The following is a 23,961-nucleotide window of genomic DNA, read 5'->3' on the forward strand; positions in this document are numbered from 1 at the left end:
ATCTCAGGGCTTGTTAGTGCCAAAAACTTCAAAAGAAATTATTTTATACATGGGCTAACTTAATGCCCTGGTTACCAGCTGGGTTTCCGTTCTACGTAGTTGATCTTACAATAGAAAACATTTTAGCCCTGAGCCATTTTATGCCCTGAAATGCACTTACTGCCTGACTTTGTTCATAAAGACAATAGCAAATGACCATAAAATTGCTGCCCCAGTGGTCTGCAGCTATGGCTACCCATTAGAATCACCTGGAAAACAATGTAAAAATCGCATGCCTGGGCCTCACTCAGAAATTCTAATTTGACTAGTCTGGAATGGGGCCCAGGAATAGTAAATTTTTTTTTTTTCAAAGCTCCATTGATAATTCTGCAGTCAAGGTAGAGAGCTAAGGTAGAGCGCCACTGTTCTCTCCAATTCTTTTTCTCTCTGGGGTTTGCGAAAGTGAGACTTTGCATGTTTCAATAAGACAAAATCTTTCTTTCTTGACTTTTTGGGTTAATTACACTAAAGAACATTTTTACCTAGACTAAGGAAAATATCTACCTATTGCGTCTAACTTTGCCTTTATCCCTTGGCTTTCCAAATGGCAATGAGCAAGGTGTGCAAAAAGGGAGCCGAGGAGCAGAGCACTTGGGAGGAGAGTCCAGGCTTTCCTCATTCCTGCTGCAGGTAAATCAAGATCAATGACAGGGGAAGGGAGGCAATAAGGTGGGATGCTACTGTTCTGATAGGCATCAGAGGAGACTGGTTTTGGGGCCGGGGTTTTAGCTGGGAGGGGAGAATCCAACAATAAAGAATGACCAAGTGGAAAATGGCTACAGGGTTAAAGACAGCCTGCAGACATTGGTGACCACACCCACTGGGTGGACCACGTGACCAATTCCCCCACCCACCCCTCCCCCAGAGCTGTTTCTGACTTGTTTCTAACTTCTTCTTCTTTCTAACTTCTCTTCTTTAATTGCAACAGAGTCAACAAAGCCCCCAGCTTCCTAGGCCTGTGCCCTAAGAGGACATTTTGCATAAGTCTATCATGTGCTTTTATCTCACACATTCACGAAATCTTTACCTTAAAGATTGGATTGGCCGGACGCGGTGGCTCACACCTGTAATCCCAGCACTCTGGGCGGCCAAGGCGGGCGGATCACGAGGTCAGGAGATCGAGATCATCCTGGCTAACACAGTGAAACCCCGTCTCTACTAAAAATACAAAAAATTAGCCGGGCATCATGGCGGGCGCCTGTAGTCCCAGCTACTCGGGAGGCTGAGGCAGGAGAATGGCATGAACCCGGGAGGCGGAGCTTGCAGTGAGCCGAGATCGCGCTACTGCACTCCAGCCTGGGCGACAGAGGGAGACTCCGTCTCAAAAAAAAAAAAAAAAAAAAGATTGCACTGGGTTTTACAAAAACTCTCTCAGTGATGTTCAAAAATGATGTACTAACAATGGCTTCTCTGTGTCCAGGGACACCTGAGAAAGCACAAAGATAATGCAGATGAGACTCATCTCGAGGCATTGGTGACGCTGAGCAACAAGTTTACTTCTGATTCAAGGTTTACCAGAAATAGCAAGACACTGCCAAGGGGTGTTCCCTCAGAGAGGTCAAGACGATCAACACTGCCTCCAAATGTTGGTTTTCTCCTGCACCACGATTGTTCTGGTTCGGATTTCCCATGTGAGCTTTAAGAACTGCATGTTGTACATTACTTGAACAGAGGAGCCAACTCAGCTAGGGAACATCTCCTTTTTTTCTACCTATGCCTTTTTTCTACCTTACCTAGGATGGCACCCGATATAACACAAAGACAATGCAAATGAGATTCAACATGAATCACTGGTCATACCTAGGACCAAGCTTACTTTTGATTCAAACTTGATGAGCAATAACAAGACACAGCAATTACATAGCCATGTGACATTTTCCAGTGAGCTGTGTTTCATATATCCACAGATTTCAGGTTTATTTACAATAAACAACTGACACAGGCTGGGTATATATCCTGCTAAAAGTAGTTCATAGTTGAGAACTCTTCTTTATCTTTCTGCTGGTAAACACTATTTGTGGTTTCCAGGAAGTCTGCTTACTCATGAGTTTGCAAGGGAATTTTCCTGGCTCATTTCTTTCTTTCCCAGGTGTCCCAAGTAAAGGCCAAAATTAGGTGTCAGGCCTGCTGCTAACCTTTACCTTTCTGTCATCTGACAAATTTTTAAAAACACGTCCATACCCATTGCCATCTTTACTTCACGAGAAACATCTCTAGCGGTCAGGGCAAGATCCTTCTTCTCTGAGTATGGAAAATTCAAACTCAGAAAAACTAAATGAGTAATCTAGGATCTTAAAGCAAGTTGGGGACAAAGGAGCTTGAGAAATTCAGCCCTTGCTTCATAATATTCTGTGTTATACTTTTCCTTATGGGTCAAGAACAAGGTGTAAGTCACCCTTGAAACTCATATATGTATACATATGAATAAACCATTTCAGAAGCACTGTTTTAAATAATCATCCTTGTGTAATGTACTATGTGCTGTTGTAACTAGTGAGAGCAATAAATCCTAGAGCTCTGAGCTGCATGGGTGACAGAGGAGCTAACAGATGTCTTTCCAGCCACTATTTCCAGGGAGAAGGGGACAGCCCTTTGGGTTGTAATAATAATGATCTATTATGTTATGCAAACTAGATAGTTCATCATTTAGCATATGTAGCATGCTCTTCTTGTATTCATCTTTGAGTCTTTGGTGCCAGCCATAATATACCCTGCACATAGAAGTTGCATATTAAACACTTTTGTTGGACTTAATCAACTATATTTGGAAATTCAAAATAAACTTTTGAAGTGGGCAGTTCAGAAATAATTATCTTTACCATGCAAATGAGGGAAGTAATGCTTAAGAAAATTAAATAGCATTTCCAAGTTCACAGCTAGTAGGTATCCAAATCAGGTCTTATAACCTGATCTCTAAGAAGGGTCTCCTTCCCTCCTTCTAGGGCATGTGAATACTACAGCCATGCCTTCTTGCTTCTTTTTACAAGGCCAAGGTCAGCATTGCTACTCAATAATGTCTTCAATGTTTATGTAACCTCTGCCTCTAATAATCCCCAGCTCAACTGTTGTCATTTAAAAGGCAGAAACTGAAAATGTTCTAGACCCTTATGGTCAATAAAGTTTCACAATGAGGAGTAAAAACTGCTCACTTAGTGCAAAGGTCCCTGCCACTAAATACTCCAGTGCTTTGAAGAAGACCCTTAACCTAATAAGCCTCCTTTTCTTCAACTATAAAAGAAAGGAAAAATTAGACCCACTTATTTAGGTGGGTCTCGATACACTGGAATTACATTTTCTGTCTTCATGGTGAATGTATTAGTCAGGGTTCTCTAGAGGGACAGAACTAATTATATATATATGAGTTTATTATTTACTCAAACGATCACAAGGTCCCACAATAGGCCGTCTATAAGCTGAGGTATAAGGGAGAACCAGTTCGAGTCCCAAAACTGAAGAACTTGGAGTTCAATGTTCAAGGGCAGGAAGCATCCAGCATGGGAGAAAGATGTAGGCTGAGACACTAGGCCAGTTTTTCTTTTTCTTTTCTTTTTTTTTTTTTTTTTTCACATTTTTCTGCCTGTTTTGTATTCTAGCCCCACTGGCTAGAATTAGCCAGATTAGATGGTGCCCACCCAAATTAAAGGGTGGGTCTGCCTTTCCCAGCCCACTGACTCAAATGTTAATCTCCTTTGGCAACACCCTCACAGACACACCCAGGATCAATTCTTTACATCCTTCAATCCAATCAAGTTGACACTCAGTAGTAACCATCATAGTGGGGCAGTTTAATCTCACTAACCGTAAAATCCCCCAAGCAAATGCAGGCAAGGTCATCATCTTCAACCACCTTCTGGATTAATCTAGAGTAGGGTCAAACCTCAGCGTAACTCAGGGCATGACTAACTCAGTGTTTAATCACTTTTGTGCCATTTAGATATGTCTCTTTCAATCAAATTGTGGAGAAGCAGAGGACATATTTAGTACAACTTTCACTTCAGGATAAACCAGAACAACCCAGAGCTTCCAAGAACTAAAAAAACAAAACCCTGCTTAAAGTTCAGCAACGAGATCAAATAAATATCAAAACATCACAAAGTAGAGGAAAACAAAATGGCAAGCATGAGAAATGGGGCAAGAGAAAAGGGAAAGCAAGAAAAAAGGAAGAGAAGAAAGAAAGAAGTCCATTGAGCTCTTGAAGTATTAGCCCGTGCTGGGCATATTATCCATGTTGTCACACTAGACTCTCACAACAACCCTGAGAAACAGACTTGGTTCGCATCTGACAGTTGAGGAAAATGAGGCTGAGGTGGTTACAGACTCACTTTGTTCCAGGGAGGGTCAGGTGACAGACACAGATTAAGCGGGAAGGGAACGTTGAGGCCACAGAGAAGACAAGAACTGGTGGTGAACTAAAGAGGGCTCTCTGCAATAAAAAATACAATTCCACACTCTTACCAGCTAAACTGGAGATCTTTGTTGGCCAGATTCAGCTGTGGACCGACAGTTTTTTCACCTCTGGTAAATGACAGCTGGTTCATAGAAGAACAACCCTTAGAACCTGTGCTTTGGCCACACTGTGCTGCATTTTTCTTCAGCAGAGGCCAGAATCAATTTTGTCAAGGTTTATTTTATTTCTCTTCCCATTCTTAGCAGCCCAGCTGACTCAGCATTGCCAAATTCTGCAAATACTCAATCATGAACATCCTCAGACACTTGGTAAGTGAGAAAAAAGATGGAAGCGCAAGGTGTAATTTTTCTAAGACCTTTAGCTACTGGATTAAGCATGGCTGGGATAAGAAAATCAGAAGCCTTTTAGAGATTCTTGCCCTGCCCACTTATTTCAATTTTTAGAGGTGGGTGGCTCTCCCAGGAATGCCTTTGCTTAAAGTTACGATTGTCCTTCACAGCTGTCATGACTCTATACACTTGGACGGGAAAGAAGATGACACAGTCCTAGCCTAGAAACACCACAATTAACCTACAGCTCCTCTCAGGTGCACGTCCTTATTGGCCAAAACACTGGAACCCAGTAACATGTCCTCTATGGGTTTAAGTTTTCAAATGCATGCAACTGAGCAACATGGTTTTACAAGAAGGCATCTTTTAGTTCAAAGCCAAACAACATTGACTTTCAGGTAATTCAAGTGATAAAAACAAACAAAAGCCTACATAAAAAATTCTACAGGGCTCAAGAAATTGTGATTTTTATCCTAAATTTCTAGCCAACCAAGAGTCTTGGAGGTCCTCCCTCCAAATTTAGCCACAGAAGTAACGATCTGTCTACCTGGAGGCATTATTTATAAATCATTAACTCATGGTAGATACATGAGTGTATTTATTTTTATCGCTTTACTTACAATCATCAGCAAGTTAGTGTAGAAGAAAGAGACCTTGGATGATTTGAGGGAGGTGTGTAATTTCAGTGTTCTTCATTCCAACTGCACAGCTCATACTCACAGCATCAGTTTCACACCTAGAAGATAAGGCCAGTTGAAAAGAATGAATTTGAGTGGCCCGGAAACCAGCAGAGCCCAACTTGGCCAAGCAATTCCTACCTAAACATTAACTATTTGTCTGTAAGTCTAAAGGTTCCAGAGCCCAGCCAAAATACAAAAATTCACAGTCATGGGCTCCATATTTTGTGCTGTCATCATTGAAAAGGTTGTGAGGCCAGGCACGGTGGCTCACACCTGTAATCTCAGCACTTTGGGAAGCTGAGGTGGATGGATCACGAGGTCAGAAGTTTGAAACTCTGTCTCTACTAAAAATACAAAAATTAGCTGGGTGTGGTGGTGCACACCTGTAGTCCCAGCTACTCAGGAGGCAGAGGCAGAAGAATCGCTTGAACCCAGGAGGCAGAGGTTGCAGTGAGCCAAGATCACACCACTGCACTCCAGCCTGGGCGACAGAGCGAGACTCCATCTCAAAAAAAAAAAAAAAAAAAAAGAAAAGGTGTGAAAGGCACATTTCCTATGAGAAAATGTAGCTTTTATGATACAGGTCTTGTCTTCTTCTCCTCCTGATTATAAGCACAAAACAAGATATTAGTGAGCAGGCAGTTTGTTGGAATTCAGTATACACTGATAGACGTTGACATGCTAGCTGTGTTTTATATGATCTCCTGAGCCTTCCCGCCTGCCTAACGTAAGAAAAAATTATTTGTAATTAAGCTATTCATTAAAACAAACATCATCAGTGAACGCCTACTATGTGCCAAAACTTACATCAAGTCCTTTGTTTCCATCGTTTCACTAAAAAATCACGGCAGGCCAGGCACAATGGCTCGCGCTTGTAATCCCAGCATTTTGAGAGGCCTAGCCGGGCAGATCATTTGAAGCCAAAAGCTGGAGACCAGTCTGGCCAATGTGGCAAAACCCCATCCCTACTAAAAATACAAAAATTAGCTGGCGTGGTCATGCATGACTGTAATCTTAGCTACTTGGGAGGCTGAGGCACGAAAATGACTCAAAACCAGGAGGCAGAGGCTGCAGCGAGCCGAGATCGTGCCACTGCACTCCAGTCTGGGTGACAGAAGAGTGACACTGTCTCAAACAAAACAAAACAGCAATTCTGTCACCTAGGGGCAATTAGAATTCCAACTATGCAGATGATGAAGAAATGAGTTTTAGAGGGGTTAAGTAATTTGTCTGAAGCTACACGTCTAAAGTTTATGAGCTGGGATTTCCATCCAGGTCTTTCTGATTCCAAAACAATGTCTATCTCTAGCTCTGCTCAGCTTTTATTTATTTTTTTTTTAATCACTCTTCTCCCTTCTCCAGTTTTAGCCACAACTTCTCAGGCACCTCAGGCCAGTGCTTTAGTCATATCACAGCTCCCAAAATATATCTCCCCCAAGGCACAATCAGTTTTTCTGCGGGCAGATAATAGTGTCAAGATTCTGACAGTGGTTACCTGACCTCTCGCTTTCAGAGAAAATAAACACAAAGAAGTGACCCTTCACTGTGATACTGCCAGAGCTGTGTTGACATGGAAGATACTTCGGGCTTAGAAGAAATTGCAAATACGCCTACAAGGAAGGCGTTATTCAGGGTCATTTCAATGTGGTAAATCCATTGACCATTGGAATCAGTTTTTAGCAAAAACCAAATGAAATGCACCTACTGAGAAATCCTGACAAGTCAATCACATTCTTCCCAAGAGCTGCTGCTAAAAGTGTCTGTGACTTTGACCAATTCTTGGTCACATGGACAAGAAACTCCTAAAAGGGAACAAAAGTATGACAAGAAGGATGAGCTTTCCTCCAGGTTTTCCGTGCACAAACCTCTCCTCTTTGGAAATGGGCTCTGGGCTCTGTGGGTGTTATAAGGAACAAAACTTCTGAAGTCAGAGAGGACTGGTTGTAAATACCAGCTCGGACATTTACTTGTGTGACCTTGGGCAGGAAAGTGACTTCGTCTCGCTATATTCTTTACTTTTCTGATTTACAAATCAGGGATAACATTGCAAGTTAGGTTTCCCAGAAGCAGATCCTAAGATGAGAATTTGTATTACTAAGAAAGTGCTCCCAGGGGAAATTGGAAATTGAGCGGGGGGGATGCAGGAGGGGAAAATAGAGGAAGCTAAGCAGGTATGTAGTCTCAGGCAAGGGTCCAGCAGACAGAGGGTAGCTTCAGCCTAATCAGCCTAATGCTGCAGAGACCTCTGCATTGTAAATTACACCTCAGAGTTGGCCTCATCCAAAGGAGCTGGGGCCTTCACATTTATGTATCCGTTAGTCATTGGTTAAGGGTGGTGGGAAAGGAGGGTAGATGCAAATTCTGAGGCACTTCCAGCTCTGCAAAGCAAACTCCGCTGGCCCAAGGAAAATCTTAGGAAAAAATAGCTAGAGATGCTTGCTGTTAAAAGCAAGAGCACATTCAAACCAGAGGTGTGCAAAACGGGCAAAAAGGGACCCCAGGTGGTCTGAGTAAAGCACCAACGTTCTCCACCACAAGTAACCATACCTCTCTTGCTGGGTTATTATGAGCATTTATAGGACGCACCTGATAAATATGCATTACTGTTGTTGCTGCTGTTGTTTTACTAACCTTGCCCATAAAACCTTCTAAAGCAGGTCCCTCCACACTCACAGCTGACAGTCCCACTAACTAGACTTGGTGATGCCCATGTGCTGGGTTTGCCAGCCAGGGTGGTGCCTGAATGCTGATTTCACATCATCAGCTCTCTCTAATTGGCTCTGTGTTTGTTGCCCAGTCTCATGACCACTGTCCTTTTGGGATCTCCTCTACTGGGTCAAAAGGCCCCACTTCTTGCCAAGAGGGATGTTCTTGAGAGAGGGGCTTGGCAGAAGTGCCAGGTGTGAGTGCTGCCTTCTCTCTCGGTGATACCATTGGCCTCCAGTACGACTTGACAGTCCCAAATCCTCCTCTTATTAAATAAACCCTTGACCTTTTAAAGTTTTGCCTATTCATCTTCCTCTCCTAAGGGCAAGGGATTCCTTGGAATCCCCAAAAGGGCTTCTTTTCCCTTTGTGCCTGAGGTTCTATCCCAAGAGAGCCTGTGCAGCCCCCTCCTCCCTAGGGAGCCTAAGATACCCATAGGAACAATGGGGCCTGCTCTTTATTTGATGAATCTTCCCTAACAACAAGCCTTTCCCAGCTGCAGGCCAGGCAAACTCATCTGTGAGGGAGACTCCCCTCTGGGACTAATCCTCCACGTTAAAAGATTGTGCCTTTCTACAAAGCCACCCTTTATACACATCAGTTCACAAGAGCCGCATCTTCTCACAATGCCCGACGGCCCCCTTGGCCACACTACTCCAGGCCCTCATTTTCTGGGCTGCCATCATCCCTGAAGTTAATCTAAAAGAGGCCCCTTTTACAAGAGTGGCAGCAAATATCCGATTCAATTTGCTTTCACCCAAGATTTCCCAGGAGTCATGCCGAATGAGATAATCAATGATGATTATAGGGTTTGGCCTGCCTTCCTCAGCCAAAGTGTTAAAAAGGGGTGGAATTTCTGCTTCGGTGCTTACCCAAGTCAGGCGCTAATTCGGGCAGATCCATTACTTTTCTAAGCAGCTCTAAACCATATGTGCTGCAATAATCATACTGGATAGGTAGAGGCGATCAGTCCTCCCACCTAAGCAAAGAAAATGCATTTTTGCTTCTCCACCCCAAAACAACAGCAGGAACAAAAATGTATAGAGCATCTGCAACAAAAATGAGTAGGCTGTTCAAACCAATAATGCCGATGAGATTTAATTTAGACAGGCTAAACTGTCCTTGTCTCAGCTAGAGAGACTAGTCAATGCCTTTGCTACTAATCCAATCAAGATAAAGTATTAAATTACTTGTTGCTGCCATCTTAACCCAGAGAAGACTGTTTTCTGCTTGGCTGATTGTTCTGAAAGACCACAACCTCCTGGGAAGGAAAGCAGGAGGGAATGGCCGAGGGGCCAAAGAAATCCTCCAGATTCCTCACACCGCTCCCTGTCCTCACCCCTCTCTTTCTTGCTCCTGTTAGTCTTATACTGGCTGTTTTGGGGTGGGGTGCTCCTGGGCTATGCACATTTTTGCAAAGGCTGTGTATTCGTCTGTTCGTGAATTGCTATAAATACCTAAAAGTGGGTAATTTATAAAGAAAAGAGATTTAATTGGCTCACAGTTCTGCAGGCTGTACAGGAAGCATAGCTTGGGAGACCTCAGGAAAGTCACCATCATGGCAGAAGGCCAAGAGGAAGCAGGCTAAGAAAGCTACAAACATGAACCCTCTCTTACGGAAGGTAAAAGAAATTCAGAGTAGAGCCAAGAGGCTAGAAGGTGAATTTAAGGGCTAATGAAAACAGCTGATTTTCTGAATTTAAGGGCTAATGAAAACAGCTGATTTTCTGAATTTAAGGACCAAGGAAAACAGCTGATTAGGAAACTACTCCCAGAGAGCAGGCCCTAGTAAAGGAATATTCCCTGCCTTGGGCAGAGAGCTCTGATGACATGTGCCTGTGCCTGGCTAGATTTCAGAACTGCTATATACCAGTGACTGCTAGTGCCTCTTGCTCTTCTCCTTTTTGAATAAGAGTGACTATTGCATCATCTAGTCCCTGTCCCTTGGTGCTTTAAATTCACAAGTTTCTGGATCCAGAGGATCTGCTGCACTCAAGAGGCTTTTTCTGTATCCAGACCAGATGAAGGTCACAAGCTCCAGGATTCTGAGCCTTATGCTATAACTGGGTGAGATTTTTGAAGATCTTGGGAGGAGTAAATTTATTTTGTATCTGGGAAGACTACTAGTAGCTGTAGTCAAATGGAAAACTGTGGTAGGTTAAATATGGCCACAGAGCTTTGCAGCTAGCTCCTCCCCTCAGAAGTTTGAATCTATTCTGACCTTTGGGTTTGGGCTGGGTTTGTGACTCCATTTGCCCAGTGGAATGTAGAAGAAGCAAAACTATCTGTGTCCAAGGTCTGGTCCTCAAAGGGGCCTTGCAGCTTCCTCCATCATCCCCTTTGAGCCTGTTATGACCTCACTGTAAGAAAGCTGGTCTATTTGGAGACTAGAATCCACATAAAGGAGCATCAGGGTGTCCTCACTAAAAGCACCAACTGGACTCAGCAAAAACAGCTGAATTGCACTGCAAACCACTCTTTGACTTAAACAAGATTATTCTAAGAAATCACAAAACAAAAGCCCTTTTTAAAAATCAGGGCTTCCTGATTTTTCCAGGGGAATTAGAATTGTGTGATTCCAGTGGCAACTGGCAGAGAGGTTGAGGAAGCCCATCTTGGACCTTGCAGTCTTGCTGATTCTCCAGCTGGATGCAGTCCCATGAGTGGGGCCCAAACAAAACTGTCAGAGGATCAACCTAGACAACTCCAGGAATTATGGGATATGATAAACTGTTGTTGTTTTAGGCTGCTAAGTATAGAGGTAATTTGTTACATATAAATAGTTAAGTAGTTTACTCTCACTACCACTTGAACTGTCAGACTTACCTGGGCAGGCAACAATGGAATTTAGAAAAATCCTGTGGTCCTAGAGGCCCCCAAGCCAGAAAGCAGCACCTGCCTAATGCCTGCACTTTCTTTTTAGTTATGTTACAGAAGTAGTTTACAAATGTCTGGTGATCCTTTTATTCCCCAGAGGCAATTGGACTCGGCAAAAACAGCTGAATTCCACTGCAAACAACTCTTTGACTTAAACAAGATTATTCTAAGAAATCACAAAACAAAAGCCCTTTTTAAAATCAGGGCTTCCTGAGAGTCCAGGGGAATTGGAATTGTGTGATTCCAGTGTATGATGCTCAGTACAGTGGCTGTAGTGCCATAAGGTCACCTGCCCAGGTTGCTTTGGAGGAAAACTGCTTTTGATTTCACCAGCAGGTGAGCAGACTGGATCACTTTGGTGACTTGAATGTCTTGGGATGCTATCAGGCCATCCTTCTGCTGTTAAGAAGTGCAGCCTGGACAGCACAGTTATCACAAAAAGAAATCCTTCTCCATTTTTTCCCTGGTACTAAGCCTGCTCTCTTAATCAGTATGCAGAGTGAAAACCCACTGAGACATGAGGGACAGCTCTGTCACCCTGCTGTACTGCCTGGTAAAATTCCACTAGCTTGTCAAGATCCAGCAACAGCATCGCTTCCTCTGGGCAAACATCACTTGCTTTCATTCCACTCCCCCATGTGGTAGAACAATAACGCCAGGGACTGCTATCCTTAACACTGTTGTACATCATGAGTACACTGCCTTAGGGTTGTCTGTGCCTCCATCCCACTGACTCAGGCTCACTTTAAGAGGAAGGAGTTTGCTGTAACTGTCGTGATACATCCAGGGTAAATAGCTGCTGAATTAATTCATTCAGCAACTATTTATCAAATTCCTACTTTGTGCCAGGTACTTGCTCTGGTGTCACAGCAGGAAACAAAACACACAAATTCTTGGCTTCAGAAATCCTAATTTCCACTCAAAGGAGTCAAAGGATACACAGAAAATAATGAATAAATTATAGGGTATATTATAGGGTATATGAGAAGATAACAAATGTTATACAGAATAATAAAACAGGAAAAGGGAATGAGGAACAGCAGTTTTAATAGAAGCTTGCATTTGAGCAAAGACTTGTAGGCATAGAGGAATTTAGCCAAGTGGATCTGGGGAAAAAGTGTCCTAGGTTCAAGACACAGTCAATGCAAAGGTCCTGGGGTAGGGGTATGCCTGATTTATTTGAAGAACAGCAAAGAGGCCACAGTGGCTGTAGCCATGTGAACAGGGAGTACCTGTTACAAGATAAAAATAGAACTGGTAACGGTGTTGGGTGCTCTTTGTGTAGGAATTTGTAGGACAGAGTAAGAATTTTAGCAGAGGAGTGACACAACCTAATATAGGCTTTAAAAGGACCCATTAGGCTATTCAATTCAGTACAAATAAAAAGAACTGTAGGAAGGTTTGAGTGGAAGCAGTTAGGAGGCAACAATGACAACCCAGGTGAGAGAAGATGGTGGCTTGCGCCAGGGGTAGCAATGGGGGTGGTGAAAAGTAGTCAGGCTCTGGATGTATTCTGAATAGTCTTTTCTAACAGATTAGGTGTCTTGTGAGAAAGACAGAGAAGTTGTGAAGAGTCAAGGGTAACTCCAAGATTTTTGGCCTGAGGAACAGAAAGAGGACGTACTATTGGCCAAGGTGAAAAGAACAGGGGTGGATCCAGTTTTGGAAGAGATCACAAGGCCATGTTTGGAAACGTTGAATTTGATATTTCTACCAGCAAGACATTGAGGAGATGGTGGGATATTTGAGTCTGAAATCCATGGAGACTGTGTGGGCTAGAGACATAAATTTGAAGGAACTAATAAACTTGAGCACATTACTCTTTTGATTTTATCTCCTCAACAGTAAATTGAGGTGGTGGGAGAGGATATTAGGCAAGATATTAGAATAAATGATTATCTGCAATTCTTTCTTGTGCTAACATCAGGCATTTATCTAAAAGACAATTCAGCATCCCACACTGCTCACCTCTGGCATTCTGCCTTTGCTGGCCTCTCCACTTGTGATTCCATTTTTCAGGCTTCTGTGAGACATCACTCAAATGAGAGCCCAGATGTGACAGCAGAGCCAGCTGGTGGCAATGGATGGTGACACAGCTCTTAGATACACTGGGCTACTGGCTATAAAGAGGGCAAAGCAGGCAAAGGAAGATACAACTGCTTTATCACAAAACAGCAGACCCAGAGATAGCAACGGCTGCAGAGGGCAGGCATGAGGCTGCCCTCTTTGCAAAAGAAGCCAGTGCTGTCCACCAGGCAGTGGCACAATTGGCGTTGTTCTTTCCAACACTGAGCAGGAGGCTCTTTGCAGGATTACTTTAGAAGCAGGATAAATATATGCCTTGCTTTGTCCAGGACAGTCTGAATTGGCATCATTTATTCCAGTGTAATTGTTAACAGCAGCTTCTTTCACTCTCAAAATTATCCCAGTTCGAATGATAAATTACATGATCACTCATCTTCTAAGCCTGCCTCTTCACATCTTTTTCCAGAAAAGCCCTAGCATGGTCTTTCTCTCATGACCCAGAACTTTCTGACTTTTGATCAGTTATGAGTTGACTCAATGTCCATGGGCCAACCCTGGAAACATTGCAAAAGCTCCAGATTTTCTTCTTGCTGTTTCCAATTCCCAACCCACTGAAAAGCGAGGGACCCAGGCTTTGCTTCAATGGAGCGAGGATCCATTGAAGGACCCAGACAATGATTTCTGCATGTGACTCTACTTAAGAATCATTGGGGTCACTGTAGCTTTCTTGGCTCCTGAACTTACTTTTTCTGCATCTAAGCCTCATAAGAACCTTGTAGCCAATAGTGTAAAATGGCTCGGGTCACCTACACAGCGGAGATTTGACCACATTGCCTGGTTTCACATTCATTCATATCATTGCTTATTAATAAGCTCTCTTTGGCTGGGCATGGTGGCTCATGCCTGTAATCCCAGCACTTTGGGAAGCAGAAGCAGGTGGATCACCTGAGGTCAGGAGTTCGAGACCAGCTTGGCCAACATGGTGAGCCCCATCTCCACTAAAAATACAAAAATTAGCCAAGCGTGATGGTAGGCACCTGTAATCCCAGCTACTCAGGAGGCTGAGACAGGAGAATCGCTTGAACCCGGGAGGCGGAGGTTGCAGTGAGCCGAGATCACACCACTGCGCTCCAGCCTCAGTAATAGAGGGAGATTTCATCTCAAAAAAAAATTAAAAAAGAACGAAAATGAAAAAAGCCCTCATTCCATTCATGCGACAAAGACCAGATGCTCCCCGTATGTGTAGATGCCCTCAGGTCCAGCACAAAACAGAGACATCACCATGACTTGATGTAGAAAGTAAGAAGACAAAAAAAAAAAAAAAAAAGGAGGTCCAGCTGATCAGAAAGTAATCTGATGATAAAAATCCTCCTGACCTTCAAACCAACATTTTGTGCATTGATTATTCACTCCATAAACATTTGTCCAGTGTCATTAATCGAGTGCAGGCCACTTGACATCGTTTATTGTATTTAATCCTCACGGCCACATTCTGAGGTCAATATTATGATGTCAGCTTGGTAGATGGAAGCCCAAGTCTCAAAGAAGTTAGATGACTTGCTGAAGGTCACAAGGTTGCAGCACAAGAATTGGAACCAAGGTCTGTATGCGTGCTTTTTCCAGATGCCATCTCCACACAAGGCACTGCCGAAACTCTCTTACCCAACTCTGCTAAATGTGAGAGTTCTTGGAACACAAAGCTGAGACCTCGGGGAAGGACCCACACCCACATGCTTTCTGGCTGAAGGTAGAACTAGGACTAGGGTGAGGGGGGTGAGGCACTAGTCTCAGGGGCAAGATTTAAGGGGCACAAAAACCTCGATAATAATGATAATTAATATGTTAATGCAACATTTTTTAAAATAATGAATTGCAAATTTGTAATCTTTGACCAACAGCTCCCCATTTCCCACAACCCCAACAAACTTGCAGTTATAAGATGAATAAGTTCTGGAGGCCTAATAGACAGCAAGGTGACTATAATTAATGATAATATATTGTGTACTTGAAACTTGCTAAGAGAGTAGATCTTAAATATTCTCACCACAAAAATAAAAAAACAGTAACTGTGAGGTGATGGATATATTCATTGTCCTTGAGAATGGTAATCATTTCACTGTATATATGTATATCAAAATATCACATTATGCACCTTGAATATATATCATTTTAAATTGTCAATTATACCTCAATAAAGCTAGAAATAAAATTTTAAAAATTGGAAAACTACAGCCCTTGGCCCAGCTGCCTGTGTTTGTAAATAAGGCTTTATTACACTTCACATGCCAAGGCAAGTCACTTCCACTGGCCCCAGGTACTTGGTTTCACCTGCAGAATAAAGGCTTTCTGTGCCGTTTTCACCTGGAGGGCAGGGCACTTGTCTGTAAATAAAGGCCACATGCAAATAAAGGTCCTGGACAATCACAAAGAGTGACAGGAGGAAGCAGACTGCTCTCCAATTCCTCCCCAGGGCTAGAGTAACCCTGAGGCGATTTTTAGACGTGAACAGGAAACAGGCAGCCAGGGTGCAGTTAACCGGAGAAGAGGAACCCAGAGGTAGGAGGACAGCGCAAGGTGGCTCAAGTCCCGATCCCAGAGGGATGAGTTCAGCCACTGGTATGAACATGGAGGGATGCAGTGCCATTTCTTCACTCAGAAATATGATGTGTGCTGTCACTATTTTTAACGCAAATACCCTCAGCGACCTGGGCTCCACCATCCACACGCGGTGACTCCAGCTCTGGTGCTAAGCAATTATTGATGGGAAAAGAGAGTGCTGGGGCCCCCAACAGCCATTTTTAACTGTAGACATTATTGCTCAATTTTGAGCTGCACCCGGGGACTCATAAGAGGAAGATATAATGCTTGTTTGTGGAACTTTTATAGCTAATTGACATTTTTTCAGTGCTCCCCCGACAGCTGTAGTTACTCCTGATTGGAAGGGCCATGAAAAGCATCAAGTTGTGCACCGTCTCCAGATGGGCCCATATTTCTGATGTACAAATGAAAAAAAAAAGAGTATAAATAAAAAACCGTCAAAATAAACACACTCGAAAGTGATAAAGAGGAGCTGCAGTGATTGGCAAAAGGATTTCTCTTTGTGCAAAAATAATGAGTGCTATTTTCATGCTAATTGAGGAGGTTTTACTATCTGGAGCTGTCAGACCTCCTCCTTCCTCAGAAACATTTTCCATCCTTCTACACCTGTTTTTGCTCTACAGAGAAACGGGAACAGGGAAGCAAATTTCTCCTTCCCCCGCCAATGTGCTTCAAACACCTGGCCTCAAGTGATCCTCCTGACTCGGCTTCCCAAAGTGCTGGGATTATAGGTGTGAGCCACCATGCTCAGCCTAAAATTTTCTTTCATTCAGGTCAGTTCAGCAACTCTGAGACAAAACGGGCTCATTTCTCTCCGTGGTTTCAGCACAAGTCCCGGAACAGGCTGTTACTGGCCCAGCTGAGGTCACGTGCCATCCCTGAACCAATTACTGTGGCTGGGGTGATGTGCAAGCCTGGGTCAGGTAGGAGGCTGGGAAGGGGTGGTCTCAGCCCTACTGCATCATGAGCGGAGAGGTAGGGTGGTGCACCTACCCAGAGGAAAATCTGGAAGCTGCTTGTTACAAGAAGAAGGGGCAAAGGATGCTGTGCTGGGAAGAACAACTGACGTACATTGCAACATTAGCGCTCATAAGAGCACAGTTTTCTAGAATGCTTCAATGTCTGAGAGTATTAGTGCTCTAGTTCCCTAGCAAACAGACTCTGAGATGAATTAGGTGCAGGTGGATTGTTGCAGATGGCTCTTGGGACAGCATCAGGGAGAGAGGCAGGGAAGCTGGATTGGGCAGAGGAAGGAGTGGGGCTGCTATGCAGTTACAACAGCAGCCTCAACTCACCCCACAAGGAGCTCTAGAGCTCAGACAGCTCTTGCGGGTTACTCTGAACTGAACCAAAGGGCCAGCCCTTGGTACCTTCTGCAGTGACCAGTCATTGGATGCGGTCTGTCCATTGGTAAGCGTCCTAATCTTCAGTGAGGAGGCTCTCTTCAGCCGAGGGCAATTCTTCGGAGAGGGAATCAAGTGAGGACCATCACTAGGCAGCATTCCTAGCACTTAGGGAAAGGAGTGCCTCGTCCTGCAGGGGAGATCTGGGAGGAGCCCCAGAATGAAGAGGGTCCAAGTGGGGGGGGGCAGTTTAGTGAGGGAGTCAAAGTAACATTCCGAAATGTGAGGCTTCAAACTCTATTTACCCTGGTACCAGCAGCCAGTGCAGCCTGAACACTCTGATCTCGGGAGAGGAACTATGAGCTAGTTCCATGCCAGCTCCTGAATCTCTCACATGGGATTCTAAGAGTATCGGAGGGTGAGAATGAAGAGTCTCTGGAATTAATACTCCGTTGTTTTTTAGAAGCCTGGGGAACTTAAATGCTAGTTGTTGGGGTTTCAGTTCAAGAAAATTCTGTTCAGATTTGGGTTGCAGAAACTACATTAATAGCCAGGGAAAGAGGGACATGGGCCTCACACTAAATCAGTTCAAGGACAGGAAAAAAAGCAGTTGTTCAAATAGGAACCCTCAGGGGCCAACAAGAGTGTGTTTCTTCAAGTGTGTCAGGGGAAAATCAATTCCCAAAAAGCGGTAGGAAATTAAGAGAAAGTCTTTAAAAAAACTGTAATCAGAGAATTCGTCTAAGGCTTCTTATTAAAGAAGGCTTCTTTTTAAAAGAGAATCACACAGAAATCCAGAAAATTTGGTACAAAGAAGGTGGGGGATTCTGAAACAAAGAACAATGAGATAAATATAGTAGGACATGACCAGTTCTGCACAAACAGCTTTTCAGAGGGAGAGATGTGAGAAACGAAGGGAGCATCTGTAAACTTCAGCTGATCCTTAAAAGCAACTATGATTCCATGAATGTTTAAGAACCAAATTCCAGTCCAAATACTGACTGTAGTGGACAATTTTAATGAGAAGGGGAAAAGAGTTAAAAATACTTTTATTTCCTTTTTGAGTAGATTTCTCATTTTCATGTTTCAAACTTTAAAATACATAGTATGTTCAGTGAACAGTTTCTCTCCCTTCCCTGCCCACTTCTCCCTGGTTTTCCTCCACATAGCAATTAATATTATCAGTTTTTGTGTAGCTTCCATAATGCATTCTCTATATATTTGCATGTTATATACACACATACATATATGGGCAAGCATGTTATATATATGCACACACATATATGGGCAAATATATACATACAAATACATCCATCCATCCATATATTTGCCCATATATGATGTGCATATATGTTATATTTATGTATGCATGCATGTGTATGTGTGTGTGTGTATATATATGTATATATATATATATATATTTATATATATAGTTTTGTTTTATTTTGTTTTGAGACAGATTCTCACTCTGTTGCCCAGGCTGGAGTGTGGTTGCATGATCTTGACTCATTGCAACCTCTGCCTCCCAAGTTCAAGTTATTCTCATGCCTCAGCCTCCCTAGTAGCTGGGATTGCAGGCACGTGCCACTATGCCCGCCAATTTTTGTATTGTTAGTAGAAACGGGGTTTCACCATGTTGGTCAGGCTGGTCTCGAATTCCAGACCTCAGGTGATCCACCTGCCTTGGCATCCCAAAGTGCTGGGATTACAGGCATGAGCCACCGAGCCTGGCCTATATATTTTTACCCAAAGAGCAGTGTACCATAGAACACTATCTCTGCTTTCTTTCTTTTACTTAATATATCCCTACCTGTGCATTGATGGACAGGTGGCAGAATACACCACCCCAAAATATGTCACTTTGGCAAAGGATTATTTTTGAGCTCACGACACTTGAAAAAGAGCAAATGCAAGAAGGGCATTCTAATCTCCCCTTTTCTTTCTGGAAATACGAGATAAAAAGTCCCATGTGAAAGATGCCCTCCCTGTACCATTAGAAAGGAAACATTCTACAGTAGTAAGTCATAGCCAAGAGAATTCTGTACAAACAGGCCTTGTTAAAATATTTCTTATCTTCCTTGAGCTTCCCCACATAGTTTACTTTTTCACAATTGCCTCTCTTTGTTCAACCTAATATAAAAGCATTTAGGTTTTGCCACTTCTTTGGGTCTTCATTTCCTTATGAAGGCTCCTGTGTCATGTAAAATTTATATGCAATTGTGTACTTTCCTTCTGTCAGTGTCTTATGTCAATTTAATTCTCAGACCCAGCTTAAAACTCTACAAGAGAAGAGGTAAAATTTTTGCTTTCCCTGAAGCATAAAGATCTTCCTTATTATTTCAAAAGGCTCTTAGTATTCTATTGATGGATATACCATAATCTATTGAACCAGTTCCTCAATGATAAACATCTTGGTCATATGAAAATATTTTACTATTATGGCCACTGCAATAAATAAGCTTGATCATGCATAAATTTGTGTAAAAATACCTGTAAGATAAATTGCTTTAAACAGAATCCCTGGGTAAAATGGTAAATACATTTGTAATTTTGATAGGTATTGCCAAATGACTCTTCATCGAGCTTGTACTAATTTGAACTCCCTACAGCAATATATAAGGGTGCCTATTACCTCATACTTTTGTCAACAGAGTGTATTAATAAACTTTTTATCTCTAGGATAATAAGTGATAAAAGTATCTCAATAAAGTTTAACTCACATTTCTCTCATTTTGAGAAAATAGCATCTTTTTATATAAGTATTATTCATATTTACTTTTCTGTGAGTCACATCTTTGTATACTGTTTCCATTTTCTACTTATTTGTAGGAGATTTTTATATATTAAGTTAATCTTTTTTATTTGAGATGGTCATCAGAATGGGCATTAAATAGCTTTCAAAATGTATAGAAAGAAAAAGAAGCCCAACTATAAATATGTTCTAAAAGGAATAGAAATGTGCAAAAAAAAAAAAAAAAAAAAAAAAGGCAGAAAGAATTAGAAGGGATTAGGATAAGTGGGCTAAAAAGGAAGAAAGACAAAGTATTCCTGAGAGTTAAACGTTGAAACCTGGAAGAGAGATATAACGATATCCTATAGAATAGGAAACAGGAGTATATGTAAGTTAAGATAGGCTAAACAGCTGTAACAAATATATCCAAAAATGCAACAAAGCAAATATAGTAGCAATTTATATCTTGCCCAGTAACTGTCTGGGCAGGTGACTCTCTCAATGTGGAGATTTAAGGACACACATCCATCCCCTAGAGTCTTTGTTGTGGTTTGTATCCACTTGCAGAAAGAAAAGAGAGTATGGAGCGGAGGTGCGCCCACTTCTTAAAAGCATTGGCCTTCAAATGTTTTGCTTCACCTACACTTCTATTCCATTGGAAAGAAGTAGTCACTATTCTACACTTCGCTGGGTGGGCAGCTGGGATAGAAAGAGCCTGGCTGGGCAGCCACTTGCAAGTGACTACTCTTTCTATGGAAGTGGGGAACAATTTTCATGGACAGCTAGCCATCTCCAACACAACTGGCAAGAAACACAGAGAAATAGATTAGGTACCGAAGACTCAGAGAAATGAGGCATATATAGCAAGCAGAAGCCCTTACCTGGCTTCACAGCCCAATATCTGAATGTTCAGAAGCTTGTGGCCCGCCCTGCTGCTGAGGGCACCGGCAGAGCTGTCTGCTGTGTTCCCTATTTTCTCCTCAGTGTCTAGAACACTGGAGCATAGCAGGTACTCAATAAATTACCTGTTGAATAAAGTTTTACACCAAGAGGAACCAAAGCTGAGGCTGAGGGTGGCAAAGTGCACTGCCCTGCCCAAGACTTGCCCTGGCATTGAGGGTCACGAGGCTACCCGTGGACTCAGGCCCCACCTTGCTTTTCCAAGTCCCTCTTTAGTCTTGGCCTGGGATTTTCTTGTTTGACTTGGAGACCTTCTCAGCATCTGAGCTCAGTCTCCGTATTTCCACAGAAGTTCAAAGTGTTTGTTATCAGCCCTCAAACTCCTAAAGACATCTCTCTAAAAGCCTGGGATTTTAGTATGAGTAAATAGTAACTTGGTTTTGTTTATTACTTTCCATTCCTCCAGTGACTCCTCCCAATTTCCTGTTCCTTCTCCTACCCTTAATCCTCAAAGAAAAATGTAAGGCTCAAACAGAACATGAAATTTGAGAATTGTCATTCCTATTCCTTCCCCCAAATACTTTGATCCCGTTCAATAGCATCATAAACTAGGGTGAGTTTATCAGCAGCAATCAGGCTAAATCCAGTCCATTCATAACTACTTGAGCTTCATGAGCTACAATTGTAAACTCAGATTCATAATATGTGTAACAACTCCCATAGCTGTAGTCACAATCCTGGACATGACAGTGTGTACCAATGCCAAGGCCACCAATGGAGGGTGCCTCTGTCTCATCAGATCTATCTCTGAATTTTTAATTTTTTAATTTAAAATGGTATAGTTTTACACAGAGGAAGTCATCAAGGCTGTTTGAAGCAACACAAAACAAGCCAAGACATAGCCTGTTATAGCAGAATCGACATAGTGATAATGATGCCAAGGTTTCTGCAGGAGTAGGAATGAACAGAGACATACTCTTGGCTTCCGCCTTAGCTCACTGTCATCTGGATTTGGGGCACATAAAGCTCAGGGACCACTAAGCATCAGTGCTGACCAGGTGAATGCAGTGGGGAAAGGCCACCGGAAAGTGGAAGAGAGCAGCAGACATTTCAAAGCATGTCCTGTGTCCAGAAGAGTGTCGGGTTTCTGGTGCGTTATTACCTTATTTGACCACCAATACAAACCTAGGATGCCTTTCCGCATTTCACAGGAGAGGCAGTGAACATACCTGTTATAAACAGCTCTACAAAATATGGATGCAAAACAGGTCCACAATCCTTTCTTAACATCCCTTCAAGCCATAGGACTTTAAATCGAGTTTCAGATTTGGAAAATGTAACGTGATCCAGTGACCCAAGATTATGTGATACCTCATCAGGGCCTGAGTGAAACTCCACTGTCATCTAAAAGGACTATTTCTGCAGCAAAACATAGGAATATGCTCAATTAGAGGGATACGTGGAGATTATTTTAAAAACCTTACATCACTCCTGGTCAGGATTTTCTCCCTAATGAGACTGTATCAAACTTGGGGGAAAGAAGTCTGATTTCCAAGCATTCTTGGGGTTGGAATTATGAATTAAAATTATGGACCTTATTTTTTCCTCTTCCTATGTCATCTCCTACCAGCCTTCCTCGTTTCATTACTTTCTGCCTCTCTTCCTCCCCTCCATCCTGCAATCTTTCCCCTTTTAATTACTAGAGTATATTCTGTGAAATTATAATAGGTTTTATGTCTACCAACAATCACTTCCCCATCCTTCCCCATCTCAAACAAAGAGATTGAAAACAAAAAAAGATTCCATGACCAAATGATTTGAAAAAATTAGGGGATAAAAATATATCTCTACTGCAATAACTATACAAAACTTCAGTATTATGAAATATTTTGTTAATTTCAAAAAAAAAGAGAGATGGTATATTTTTGACCATGGACAGCCATGGTGGGCTTTTGAAGATGGTGCCCCTTTCTTAAATGACTCACGGAGTAAGTTTCCCTGTGTACTAGGGATAATCCCTTTTCCATGTTCAGAACTCCAGGCTTAATTGCATGTATTAGTTTTGGAGAATTTAGCTGAGACCTCTAAGGATTCCTGTTGCATTGCTGAAAACTGATACTTAGGTTTGTCCAGAAAGATCCCATATTTTAGGAATCTTTTACTGCTAACATTATAAATTTCTTTAAAATGTGTGATAAAGTAGGAGTTCTTCATTAAGGTAAAAACTGAATTTTTCCACTTTTTTTTTTTTTTTTTTACATTTTATGCATCGCAAATGACTCAGTCATTTACAAAAATGGTATGTGGCATTTCCAAAAGAGATTTATCACCAGATTTTGGGGAGACAAGATGTTCTAATAAGGATCTCAGTCGGAAATACAGAAAATACAGATTCATCCAGGGCTTTGAAATAATATGTTTAAATCAACAATACTGAAGCTTATTATCAACTGGAAGGTCCTCATTTTTGGGATGGCAGCATTACATGTGAGAAAGAAACACAGACACACACACACACAGTCTAGGAAAACTTTTCATGAAGATAAGTAAATCATCAAGAAGTGTGAAAAACAAATGTGTTCTTGGTTTCCTTTTTAAATACAGAAATGGCTATAGAAATAAATATCGAACCCTCCATAGAAATTCCAAAAATATAATTTTCACCATGACCTAAATGGTGGCTCAAGATTCCCAGATGGCAAAAGTGGAAACTGTCAGACCTCTTAAGGCCTCCCTTCAGAACTTCACTTCACTTCTGCTGCATTTTATCAGTCAAAGAAAGTCTCCAAGTAAGCTGAGATGTCTGATGCGAGAATGGAGAATCACACGGCATCAGGGCATGTAGGAGGAGAGGAATTGTTCTGGACATATTTGCAAACAATCTACAGATAAGTCGAGCTTATGAAAATTGTAAAGGCTTTTGACAAATACAGTCCCTTAGAGAAAAGGCACCAGTGACATTCCTATAGGAGTGAGTACATCTGTTCCATGCATTCTCTAGTGGTGGACCAGAAATATCTTTAAACTTTCATCAGTTCAAGGCACTGCAACTGATAGCCCAGAAATAACTTCATTTTAATTTTTACTTCCTGGTAAAGTTGAACATATATTGGCCTGTCCATTGGCCACTTAAATTTCTTTTCTTGTTAACTGTATGTTCATATCCTTTGTCATTGTAAAAATTAAGCAATTTAGAAAAGTAATTTAGAAATGGATTGTGTGTCCTCTTCATTAATTTGAAAGAGCTCTTTACACATAAGGTAATTCATTATCACATATGTTGCAAACTTTTTTCCAGCTTGCACTTCACATTGTTTCTGAAGTA

This window comes from Nomascus leucogenys, chromosome 11 (assembly GCF_006542625.1).
Source record: "Nomascus leucogenys isolate Asia chromosome 11, Asia_NLE_v1, whole genome shotgun sequence".
Classification (NCBI taxonomy): Eukaryota; Metazoa; Chordata; class Mammalia; order Primates; family Hylobatidae; genus Nomascus; species Nomascus leucogenys.